At 40.3% G+C, this 10,926-nt stretch overlaps 1 pseudogene; it reads right to left on the bottom strand.

Annotated features, from left to right (window-relative positions):
• Positions 1–1,482: 1,482 nt before the first annotated feature.
• Positions 1,483–5,150, bottom strand: LOC147905701 (pentatricopeptide repeat-containing protein At5g27110-like; annotated as a pseudogene).
• Between the last annotated feature and the right edge of the window lie 5,776 nt (positions 5,151–10,926).

Raw genomic sequence — 10,926 nt, 5'->3', positions numbered from 1 at the left:
GGAGCAGAGTACCCATGGAGTCAGAGGTGAGGCTTGACACCACGATGCATTTGCGAGGGGTAGGGCAGCAAATGAGAGAGATTGACCTAGCCATCCTTGAGTCCTGGTGGAAGGGACTTCATGCTTGGAGGGACAGCACTTGGTTGGGACAATTTTTTGGGACTGAGGTCCCTTTGAGGATGATGATGCAGCAAGGCAGCACGAACCTTGGCTTTTATTGTGTAGGACTCCATCTGGTCATGGAGAGGGACCCTGAGATGGATGGGAGTCTTGATGGGATTCACTAGTAGATGATTAGAGTGGTGGGACGTTTGGGGAAAGAGAGGCACATTGACCCTCCCAGTATTTCAGAGCAGGATGCCCCCAGATGGTGCCTCTGGCTGTGGGAGGGTAGACCCTTGAGGGAGATCCAGTAGGATCCAAGAGAGTGGTTTTGGCCCTCCAGGGGTGGCCTTGCTGAGAAGATGGATGAGATGCCCTTCTTTTCATATACCACATGGATTGGCAGAAGGCTTCAGATGGACTCTTCGAGGTGGACCCTCTCGAGGGGTGACATTGGGTGACCCAGAGAGTGCCCCAGGATGTCTGTTCTAGGTTTTGGACATGGCTATGGTCCAATTTGTGACCGAGGAAGATATCCTGCTTCTTCTGGCTGGCCGCCCATGGAGGCTTACCCATTGGACTGTGGTTGGCGCAGATGGGAGTGGAGGGGTAATGCCATTGTTGCTCTGGTGGTTTCCTAGAGACAATTTTGCACTGCTTGTGGAGCTATCACAGAGCAGCGAAGATCTGGATGGGAGCCCTCCAGATCATGGCCCAGATGTAGAGTCTTCAGAGGGACTACACCTGGGGATGGTGGCCTGGTTGATCTGGATGGGAGCCCTCCAGATCATGACCCACATGTAGAGTCTTCAGAGGGACTACACCTCGGGATGGTGGCCTAGTTGACAAAGGGAGGACATGCATTCCAGATTGATGAGGTCTCCCTAGCCTACTTGCAATATTCCTGCAAATCTCTGCTCAATGCTATGGCTAAAGTGCTCTCGAAATGTCTTAGTACTAAGGGTTGCACAAATTCAAAATAGCAACCTATGGGAGTAAAAAATAAATAACAATATTTCATGTCATAAAAAGTTCATCAAAGATGCATGCCTCAGTAGATATAACACCTTCTTAAGCACAAAAAAATACAATATATAATAGCCTTAGTAGCAAACTTCAAAACTGAAAAACCAGGATTAGCTCATAGAAGACTCTGTAACAAGGGAATTCAATAAAGTGGGGATGGATATGTAATAAGACAAAACACAAACACCACACAAAATCATGAAAAAGTCACACAATGTACTTTGCAGAAATCAAACGTCTTTTCAGGTCTAATAATATGGAGAAAAGGGAGACTGGATTTCTAGAAACAAACAACCTTGTTCACTAAAGCACACATGATCCCACACTTGTCATCCTTTCATTATTCTTGTCTGAGTCTGCCTCACCTATGTTTCTGTCATGCTCGCATCAACATTTCAAGTAATAGGAATAAATGCTACCATAGTTACACTAGGATTACCGAGAACACTTTCCGTTCTTGAAAGCATGAAAGTGGTCAGCATCTCTAAAAAGAATAGTTTGCTGCTCTACTTTGGATGTAAGTGCCTGTAGCTGAATGACTCTCTTTGCGAACCCAAATAAATTTTACATGTATAGGTACCCCCTTGGGTGTATTAATCAGAGCGATAGCCAACTTCTCAATGTGCTGACGTTACTCAAATATCAGATATGTCCTGGGACAGCCAATGCAAATCTGGTACATATCCTTCTTCCCTTATTTTGAAAGAAGATGTTCATATATATGATTGCTTTGGGAATGTCCTGTATCCCCTACCAAAAATGAATGCACAATTCCGCCAAAATCAGTCCACCTCTGCCCTGGCTTCTCCCATGCTTGTTCTTTTATTCTCATTAAGTCAATCTGCTTAGCGTCCTCCTGCATGCGGGCATCTGCATAGATATTACACATCAAGACATAAGCTGCAGCATCCGTTTTATCCAGTTCCAGTGCATGTTCAAAGGCCCACCTTCCAAGCTCCACATTCCCCCACTTCTGACAAGCACCCAACACAGTATGCCACAACCTGAGATTAGTATTGAATGGCATCTTCTTTATAATCACTACTGCCTTATCTAATTGGCCTGCACGGCCAAGTAGATCCACCATGCAAGTGTGGTGCTCAATAGTTGGATTGATGCAATAGTCTTTGCTCATGGACTCAAAGTATGTCTGGCCCTCCTCCACTAGACCTGTGTGACTGCATACAGTAAGAATGCTAAGGAATGTGACCCCGTCTGGTTTTATGCCTTCTGCGCTCATTCTGTCAAGCATAAGAAAAACCTTTTCACTCTCTCCTAGCTGGGCATACCCTGCAATAAGTGCAGTCCACGAGACTGCATCTCGAACTGGAAGTTTGTCAAACACTTCTTGTGCTTTTGCAAGCAATCCACACTTGGCATACATATCAACCAAGGTGCTACCAACAAAAGGATCTCTTTCCAACAACCCCTTTCCTGCAATCTCAACATGTATTTCTCGGCCCTTGTCTATGGCTCCTATGCTGCCACAAGCTTTCAAGCTGCAAACAAATGTGAACGCATCAGGAGAGATGCCCTCCAATTGCATCTGTTCGAAACATTTCAGCGCATCTTGACCAAGGTCATGTTCAGCATACCCTGTCATAAGTGCATTCCAGGAGACTGCATTTCGAATTGGAAGTTTGTTGAACACTTCCTGTGCATTTGCAAGCAAGCCACAAGTGGCATACATATCAACCAAGGTACTACCAACAAAAGGATCTCTTTCCAACAACCCCTTTCTCACAATCTCAGAATGTATTTCTCGGCCCTTGTGTATGGCTCCTATGCTGCCACAAGCTTTCACGCTGCAAATAAATGTGACCGCATCAGGAGAGATGCCCTCCAATTGCATCTGTTCGAAACAGTTCAGTGCATCCTGACCAAGGTCATGTTCAGCATACCCTGCAATAAGTGCATTCCACGAGACTGCATCTCGAACTGGAAGTTTGTCGAACACTTCCCGTGCTTTTGCAAGCAAGCCACACTTGGCGTACATATCAACCAAGCTGTTGCCAACAAAAGGATGTCTTTCCAATAACCCCTTTCTCGCAATCTCAGCATGTATTTCTGGGCCCTTGTCTATGGCTCCTATGCTGCCACAAGCTTTCAAGCTGCAAATAAATGTGACCGCATCAGGAGAGATGCCCTGCAATTGCATCTGTTCGAAACAGTTCAGAGCATCCTGACCAAGGTCATGCTCAGCATACCCTGCGATAATTGCATTCCAAGAGACTGCATTTCGAATTGGAAGTTTGTTGAACACTTCCTGTGCTTTTGCAAGCAACCCACATTTGGCATACATATCAACCAAGGTGTTACCAACAAAAGGATGTCTTTCGAACAACCCCTTTCTTGCAATCTCAGCATGTATTTCTCGGCCCTTGTCTATGGCTCCTATGCTGCCACAAGCCTTCAAGATGCAAATAAATGTGACCGCATCAGGAGAGATGCCCTCCAAGTGCATCTTATTGAAACAGTTGAGAGCATTCTGACCAAGGTCATGTTCAGCATACCCTGCGATGAGTGCATTCCATGAAACTGCATTTCGAATTGGAAGTTTGTCGAACACTTCCTGTGATTTTGCAAGGAAGCCACACTTGGCATACATATCAACCAAGACGCTACCAACCAAAGAATCTCTTTCCAACAACCCCTTTCGTGCAATCTCAGCATGTATTTCTCGGCCCTTGTCTATGGCTCCTATGCTGCCACAAGCTTTCAAGCTGCAAATAAATGTGACCGCATCAGGAAAGATGCCCCCCAATTGCATCTGTTCAAAACAGTTCAGTGCATCCTGACCAAGGTCATGTTCAGCATACCCTGCGATAAGTGCATTCCAAGAGACTGCATCTCGAACTGGAAGTTTGTCAAAGACTTCCTGTGCTTTTGCAAGCAAGCCACACTTGGCATACATATCAACCAAGGTGTTACCAACAAAAGGATGTCTTTGCAACAACCCTTGTCTTGCAATCTCAGCATGTATTTCCTGGCCCTTCTCTATGGCTGCTATGCTGCCACAAGCTTTCAAGCTGCAAATATATGTGACCACACTTGGCGAGACACCCTCCAATTGCATCTGTTTAAAACAGTTCAGCGCATCCTGACCAAGGTCATGTTCAGCATACCCTGCTATAAGTGCATTCCACGAGACTGCATCTCGAACTGGAAGCTTGTCGAACACTTCCTGTGCTTTTGCAAGCATGCCACACTTGGCATACATATCAACCAAGGTGTTACCAACAAAAGGATTTGTTTCCAACAACCCCATTCTCGCAATCTCTGCATGTATTTCTCGGCCTCTTTCTTTATCTTTCAGCTTGGCACAAGCCTTTAGTAAGGAAACGAACGTATACCCACTAGGATGTACACAATCCTCCTGCATTTGTTGGTGCAGTGCTAAGGCATGCTGTAATTCCCCACATTCAATATAACCAGTGATGAGAGAAGTCCAGGAATACTCATTCCGATCAACCAATTTATCAAAAACCTGCTGGGCATCACACATGCTTCCAACTTCCACCAACATTGGAACGACGTAGTTCCCAATTGACTTGTGCGCTTCCAGCCCACGTTTGCGCAGGTAGGCATGCAAGCGCAGGGCATACGCTCGATTTTTGTGTTTTCTGCACTTGCGCAAGATGCATGCCAAGTTTTCAACCGAAGGCGGATGAGTCGTGCTTGCCAAAGAAGCGAGTGCCTCCTCCATACTAAGCTCTGGCAGTTGGCCTATGGAGCTGTGCATGGGGTGGTGTGCACTCTCCATTTTCTGAAGTGTGCAACCCGTCTATCCAGAGCGACTCCTTGGTGGGTTTCTGCTTGAAATCTGGGGTTGTTGGGTGTGTCTGCTACGAGTGAAAGCAGAGGCGTGAGAATTCAATGTACAGAGAAAAAAGGATTGAGTTGAGATCGTCGTACAAGTACTTTGTTGTGGATTGTCAAACCAGTAGTGAAGTACTCCTTCCATAAGCGCTCAGCAGTTGATGTATCTGCTTTTGCACAAATGTCTGGGTGTCGCTTGTATGCTAAAGTGTTTGCCTCCAAAGGGCCATGTGCCAATGACATCCGAAATTAACTCACCTCCCCTGTGGAATCACTTGGGTTAGGTTAAATGGATAACTGTGCACTTAAATGAATAGGGTTACACGTTTGGAATCTTTGCTCATTTGACGTAGAGTTTGCATGATCAAAGTTAACAATGGGCATGTTTCTTGACGGTTGAGTTGGTAAGTCAAGTGAACGACCCGTTAGTCTCAGTTCGTGTGTCCTTTCTTCATTGATGAGCTTCCTCGTATTTGTGGTCATGCATTCGTATCTCTCAATCTGCTTTACTCCTATGGCAAAACAGTGCTTTGCAATTGGAATTGCTCCTATGGCAAAACAGTGCAAGCGGAAGCGACAGGGATCGGTTCCATGCATCACTTGTTTGGGGACGCTTCATGAACGAGCTGTCTCAATTTGTTTGAGGAAAGTAGAACGTTCTGAGAAGGAGAGGTTTGTCAAAAGTTTGTCAAAAGGGCACGTCATCTTCTAGATCATGTGTAAGCTGTAACACTGATTTAGGAGTGATGTTGGAGTAGTAGAAGATCCTCAAGGAAGAGGAATCTATTTTAATTGTTTAGTTGGATAAAGTGGAAGTGTTCTACGTTTTTCCAAAAGCCATGCGATTGATTTCTTACAGTTGTCAAATAGTAAAATTAGATTTAATCGATTCATTATGCTCTTTGAAGCCTATCTTAGTAGTAATGGATCAATGACAAGGATTTCTATTCGAGATAGTGGTTGTGGCCTGTCTATGACAATTGTGTTGGGTTTTTCGTGAGCTAAAGATGATGGCAGGAAATTCAAACAGGTGCTATTAATGTACCTTTTCTATGAAAGTGTTATGAATAGACCGTTATGAGTTGCTACGGCATAGATTCCTTTTTTGATAGCCAAGCCAAATCTCATTTGATAGTGAAGCACATGCAGTCTGGCTAACAACAAATGTGTGTTGTATTAGATTTCTACGACATGTCCTAGTTATTCTCATTTAATAGCCAAGCACATGTGATTAGACAACAAATGCAGGATTGCATACTTGATTTTGTAGTTATGGAATGTAGGTGCCAATGAGTGGTAATTGGGTGTGATTGATTTTTATCTAGTTCCTTTTTTTTCAGCATCAGAGTATTCTTTAGACATTTAATAAGGGTTGGCTAAGCAAAGGCAACTATAGAATATGCAAAGACAGTTATTGAGAAGTGGTGCAAAAAAGCCTTATTTGAAAAGAAGTGATGTGTATTGAGGATGGGGATGTACGGAGGAGCTTGGAGGCAGCATGCATAGTAATGGAGGATGTAAAATTTGACAGCGTGGAATTTTGTTCATGAGTTGATTTTTCTCATTATAAATGGTTTTTAGTGTGCTGAATAGACTATAGAGTTTGAAGGGCAATGTAGAAATTAGATACTTTGTGTTGGAGTTGACTTGTACGTACTTTGGTAACAGAAAATTGTTGATTGATTTTAGGAAATGCAGAAGCTCCTACGTGAGTGTGATGAATGTATTGAAGAGCTGGTTGAGAAAATGAAATTGGGTGTGGGTTTCACTGGTGCGCAAGTGCTTACTACCAAGTACATATGGAATTCGCTAGTTGATGGTCATAGGAAGTGTAGAAGAAGCACTTGGAGACTTTATTGAGACTGCTATAAAGAAAGAATAAGGATTTAGTCATTTTGTGTGTTATTATATTGGTGTTCTCTTTGGGAACGTGCTTTGCTCATGTTAGAATTTTGCAACTACTACTGTGTGCCTCAAAGTTGATCCATGTATATGTTAGCATACTAATGTTGTTTCAAACAAGTCTGCACTTGGCTGCAGCTTTTCTATCTGTAGTTGTATTTATGAGGGTTCATCATGGTGTACGTTGCTATAATGCTCGTTTCTTAGGGTGATACTCAGCAATATAAATTTGGGGAAAAGAGTAACAAAGAAAAGTTTCAAAGAGCTTGATGTGGAGCCTTCTTTGACTTTAACATTTCTATATTTTTTCATGCTTCATTTTATTTCATGGTTGTTTAGATTTTCTAGTATTGAATGTGGGTTTTTCAAAGCAATTTCTTGAATAAAATTAGTGATCAAATAAGCTGCAAAAGTCTACGTGATGTGTAGGGTGGTAGGAAAATTAGAAATGATTTTAGGAAAGTTGTTTTGTAAGTGTGCAATGCTCATTCTAGTAGTGAGAGCCCAGTGAGAGTAGCAGGTGGGAGTGATTGATTTGAGAACTAGTTACCATCAAATTCGGATATTTGAGGGTGATGTCTTCAAGGCTGGTCTCAAAACTATATATGGGAATTATGAGTTCTTAGGGTTGCCCTTTAGACTTGCAACTGCACCAGTAATTTTTGGTAGACTATGAACGACTTATTTCATCCATATCTAGGAAAGTTTGTGATTGTTTTCTTACATAACATCTTTGTATATAGTAAAACTCTTGAGGATGCTCATCATCTCAGATTTGTTTTAGATATTCTCAAAAAAAAAGTCTTATTTGCTAACGAGAGCAAGTTTGAATTTTAAACAAGAGCTGATGTACCTTGGACATGTTATTACTATTGATGGTGTCCGCATTAATTATTTGAAAGAGAAAATGTGAGAGCAAATGTGAATTCTTTAAATAAGAGCTAATGTGCCTTGGACGTGTTATTATTATTGATAGTGTCCACATTAATTATGAAAAGATCAGGCAGGTATATGAATTTGAAAACCATCACTCAAGTCAAATCCTTCTTAGGATTTGTAAAATTTTTCAAGATATTTATCTAGAATTATGCAAAAATTGCATTACCTCTTTCATTTCTTTCCAAAGGGTGGAGAGAGGAAAGTATGATACTTGTACAAGCCAATTTTTTAGACTAAGGAGTTGGATGGGTGATTTTTGAGTCAAAACGTCAAGTAACCACTGGTCCTATATTACGGATTGTGGATATGTGTAAACCTTTTGTGGTTGAAATAGATGCCAATGATCATGTCATTGGACCTGCATTATTCTAGGATGGTAGGATAGTTGATTTCGAGAGAAAAAATTCAATTGAACCTCAAATGAAATGGCATGCAAAAGGGATATTTTCTATGATTCATGCATTGAAAAAGTGGAAACATTATCTTTATGGTTCTACTTTGTGGTATTTCTAGATAACTCTTCTTTGAAATACTTTTGCGATTCTCTTGAATTAAGGGGCAAAAAAGATTGGTCAGATCATATAAAAGAGTTTGATTTTGAGATCCATTATAGGAAGGGTTATACAAATAAGGTGGATGATGCCTTGAGTAGAATCAGCCATGTAAATCAGCTTTGATTTGTTAAAATTTAGTTTGACATATTTAACTCTATTAAGGTCTCATATCCTCGAGATAGATTCTTTGCAAGAATCTAGGTTCATTCCTATGAAGGAGGAAATCTTAGTTCTACATCTTGCTCATTTGTTTACTGAAAATTTGTTTAGCCTTCATGGTTTGACAATTGATTTTATCTTTTTTTATGATGAATAAAATGATTATAGTGTTTATAGAGAAAAATTTACAATAGTAGTGTTGTATTTTGTTGTTTAAACTAAAAACAAACAAGGAATACAATCTATCACATGACCAAAATTATCAATAATGATACTTAGATGATCACCAAAATTTTGACGACAAATTACATATAAACATATGCGTATGGCATCTAAACATATAACATATAAACATTTAAGCACATAACATATAAGCATATAGGATATAACGTTTCAACATATAGTAAATAGCATATAACATATAACATTTAAACCTATAAGCGTAAACCTATAAACATTTAAACATATAAGCGTAAACACATGGCATGTAAACATATAAACTTACAAGCATATAAGCATATGGCATGTAGACATATAAGAATAAAACATATAACATATACCATATACCATATGAACATTTAAACATATAGTGTACAAACTTATGGCATATGAACATATTAACTCATAAACATAAACATATGGCATATAAACATATAAGCATATAAACATATAACATATAAACACATAAACATAAACATATGGCTGCATATAAACATATAACAATTGAGCGTATAAACATATAACATATAAGCATATAGCGTGTTAATATATACGCATATAACATATAACATATAAACATATAAGCATAAAATATGGAACATATACCATATACCATATGAACATTTAACCATATAGTATATAAACTTATGGCATATGAACATATAAACACATAAACATAAGCATATAACATATAAACACTTAAACATATAGCATCTAAACATATAAACATATACACATATGAACACATGGACATGTGTAACATATAGACATTGAAAATATATAACATATAATTAAGTTATGGCATCTAGACATGTAAACATATGAACATATGCCATCTAAACATATAGTTGCATATAGCATACAACATGCAACATATAGCGTATAAGATATAAACCTTGAACACACAAACATATAAACATAAACATATAAGCATATAAACATTAAACATATAAACGCTTAAACATATAGCATATAGACATATGGGCATATAAAGGTATAGATATATGGGCATATAAATGTATGAACATATGAACATATAAAAATATGGTCATGTAAACATTGCTCCCACCATGGGATAGTATGATTGCAAACTCGAATGCAACATCAGTGTTAATATAAAATCAGCCACACCACACATAAACATAAAAGCGACGAGATAAGCATATAGACTCTAGAGCAATGACATATACACTTAAGCATGTCTCTGAACAATGTTTTTTGTTTGAACACCATTAAGTATGCTCAAACATTCCCGGTCAAGTATTAGTGCAGTGGTCACCCATTGACTTATCGTTTAGGTATTCCTACATACTCTTCTTGTTGTGTCTCACCTTTCCAATAGCCACAAGAGATGGATAAGACTTGGTTGCCCCAGTGGGAGTTGAGGTCTTAGATTGGTGCCTGTGTTTCTCTATAAAAGGCCTTGCCCTCTGGATCAAGCTCCGAAAATCATCATCGATAGCTTGGAGTGCGGTGAAAGGGTGAAGAGTTTGGTCCTCCATCCTTGAAGGTCTATCCCAGCTCGCGTCATCATAGCTATACCTTGAGATAGAAGGAACTCATTCCCCCCTGCAGCATGGCCAACAATAACCCTCAATTAGCCCACCCACCTTTGCCATACAAGTCAAGGACATGACAAAGACATGCATTTGTACCTGCTATGTTTTCCATCACGGACATGCAACCCCTAAGGTCATGACGAAGTCTCTCCACCATCGCGATTGTGCCAAGATTAGTGGTATCTGAAATGCTCCCAACCTTTTTCACTACATGAGAGGCATCCTCGTGTAGTCCCTCAAATGATTGTTCTCCTAAAACCTCTAGATCATCTGTGTAAGATTGGAACCCATGCTATCAAGAAAATTATTAATGAGTTGTCTATGTAAAACACAAAGCAACAATACTTCACAAACCTTGGCTTTTGAATTCCATGAAATTCCCACCGTGCATGCGTAGGGCCCCAACTACCATGGTCTCCAAGGGAAAGCCATATAGGATCAGTACCTTAGCCTAGTGCTTGTAAAAATTTCCTTTGCAAGACCAGTCACAATCACAGCAAGCCCCAAGACCAGTCACAATCATAGCAAGCCCACTTGCAATCGGCATTGTACATGGTATATCTTTCTCCGATGCTTGATATGCTTTGAACAGTAGCTATGAGGTGCTCTCCTTCGAGGAACGTGACATACTCGTCTAGGATTTCCTT

Source organism: Dipteris shenzhenensis, chromosome 1 (assembly GCF_047967505.1).
Source record: "Dipteris shenzhenensis isolate YYH24624 ecotype China chromosome 1, Dip_SZ_1.0, whole genome shotgun sequence".
In the NCBI taxonomy this organism is placed as follows: domain Eukaryota; kingdom Viridiplantae; phylum Streptophyta; class Polypodiopsida; order Gleicheniales; family Dipteridaceae; genus Dipteris; species Dipteris shenzhenensis.
Note: the sequence above shows the minus strand (reverse complement) of the source record. Positions and strands in the feature narration are given on the sequence as shown.